General features: G+C 38.6%; 1 protein-coding gene across 1 annotated transcript in view; it reads left to right on the forward strand.

The window, feature by feature from the left end:
• Positions 1 to 2,500, forward strand: part of Mapmodulin (acidic leucine-rich nuclear phosphoprotein 32 mapmodulin) — a 17,769-nt gene that overhangs the window by 13,647 nt on the left and 1,622 nt on the right. The window contains exon 8 of the mRNA XM_027382111.2: positions 1 to 2,500. This exon is cut by the window's left edge and continues 1,046 nt beyond it; it is cut by the window's right edge and continues 1,622 nt beyond it. The gene's annotated coding sequence lies outside the window, so the exon portion shown is untranslated.

Below are 2,500 nucleotides of genomic sequence, written 5' to 3' on the forward strand. Positions count from 1 at the left end.
TAGGATTTGTTAAGTCCTGGGAATGTTGTCAGAAATTTAACTTTTATCTGTTTGTTGTTTAATGATGGTTCAAATTTTTTGAAAATTTAATATCAGCAATAATATTTTCAGTTTGAATTATCATTGGTCGACAGTGTCTATATTTCTATATGTCTGAATAGTTATGATGGTTGGTTACAGGGGATGTATATAAACAATACAGAGTGTAACACGATCATCATCAATACCATAATTATAAGACACGTTGAAACATGATTGTCAAAGGCTACTCTTAATTTTTTAATTTTCATACTTAATATAGTATCAGATTGTTGTGTGGTAGTGCGGTAGGTGATGTATGTTCTGCGAGATCCTCAATCTGGCTGGACAAGACCTCCGTCATGGCTGCTGAGGCAGGGTTTGGGTGTCTGTCTCAATGGTAGGCCTTATTCCTGAGTCACGATGACACGAAACAGATCTCGGTTTGTATGTAGGTACGTGCATTTGATGTGGACGTACCTATGTAAAGGCCGAGTTTTGCTGGGGACTTTCCTGGCTTTAGAATAATGCTTAATGCTAAATAGATTTTGTAGAGGAGAAAAAAAGTGTATTAGCAAATTCTAAAGGCCAAAATCATTTTGGAATGCCTAGAGTTAGAATACACCCAACACAGGAAGGGTTGTATCAGGAAGTTCCACATTTCTAAAGCAGAATTTTAAGAATCAGTTTGAATTGCAAGTGTTTAGATTTTTTTGTGTGTTTTTGATATAGAGATGTAAATTATAAAGAGTTGCACTGCCTTGAGTGTGGGTAAATGATCTCAAATTGAAAACCGAACCATATCCGGCTCCAGCAGCCATGATCCCTAACTGTGCGAGAGTGGATTGCATGTGTTCAGTGCACCATCCTGCCTTGATAGAGTAACGATTAGAGTGTGAAAAGTTAAATTGAATATGTAGAATATGTCAGATGGTTATGGCAGTGATGGGGAGCAGATGACTAGGCTGAGCACTACCACGGCACAGTTCTAAGAGTACAAAGTACAGAGTCCAGTTATCATTGAGCCTCCCGCCATGCCTCTACTGCAGCAGTGGTACTTGGGCACCACGAGGCACTACAGTTTCACTCCACACGAGCCTTTTTCCTGTGTGGGGTATGTTATCTTAGGGTGGTGTGAGGATTTTTATAAGATGGAGCGTGGCACACATTTGATGAAGACATACAGTACTTGTGTGATTTTAGGAAATAATCAGTTTAGTTAATGATCGCAAATAGATGTTATCAGCATTTACAATTGCAAATATTTAAGGTATTACACAAGTAGATGCTTAACGTTAGTAGATTAAGGGATTTTTTTTTTCTTCCCCTTAATGCAGTGCAAGGGCATGCAGCATCTATATCATTCTTGTTTGTGCAGTGCCGTCCAGGCTTTAAAGAGAAAATGCTTTAGGAGTGAAAACGTTGCATTTAAGGAAAGTTAATCACATACTAATAGCAACCAATAGCAGTATTACCCACAAATGAGATGTGTGATATTTTGATGTAAGTGAACATCAGTTCAAGTTATTGGCCAGCAAGTTTAGTAAGTAATCAGAGTGTCACAGTAGATTAAAGTTAATTTAGGCTACCATGTCTTCCTCATTTGTGTGACAGTCCTTCTCGTCGCCTTCTGTGAGAACCTCATTATTATCCTGTGGTGTCTGTGATCCTGCTGCAAACTGATGCAACTGTCTTTTCAGAATAAGATATATAACGTAGTGAATTGGCATCAAGTGCTTGTATCTACACTGCTATTTAGTGAATGGAAGTATGAAAAGTTTCTCAATTACAGTATGGCAGAAAACAGTGTAAAATACGTTGTAAAATTGAGTAAAGCATATTCTGTGGAGGTCCAAGTGCTTGTTTGATATTTTCTATGTTGAATTTCCAAGTTGGAGGCATGAGGTGCATTCAAGGTCACACAAAACCACATGTTCTGGGCTCATTAGTGTGATCACCTCCCAGGGTTGTTAGTGGGGGTGGCATTCCGGAACTGAGTGTCCGACTTTCAGGACCTGAGCGTTGGACACACCGATAAAAAGAGCACTTCAAAGCAAAAAGACATTCATTTTAGAAAGGATGAAAAAATGATATTTATATTAAAAAGAAAAAATCATGAATGTACAAATTTCCTAAATAAAAATGATTAAAGGTGAATTCAAACCAATGAAGAAGTCTCCACAGCTACCCCCTGGTGAGTAGAGCCATAGACCCCATGCAGAGAGGTGCCTTCCCTGAGGGGTGCCACCACGGCCTCCCGCCCCTCATTACACCTGATGGAGGCCCGTTTGTAGTTGATTTATGCCCAGTGTTCCTGGTTAGAATAACATGCTTTATGTTAGAGATTTTATTCAATTGATTAACCACTGTTTTCACTTATTTGGACAGGTTTCATTTACGATAAATGGATTGATCATGGTATACAGTTTCTTATTGCAAGAGCATATGACATCTTGATCCTTTTCTTACGGCAAAATATGAC

This window comes from Penaeus vannamei, chromosome 20 (genome assembly GCF_042767895.1).
Source record: "Penaeus vannamei isolate JL-2024 chromosome 20, ASM4276789v1, whole genome shotgun sequence".
Classification (NCBI taxonomy): Eukaryota; Metazoa; Arthropoda; class Malacostraca; order Decapoda; family Penaeidae; genus Penaeus; species Penaeus vannamei.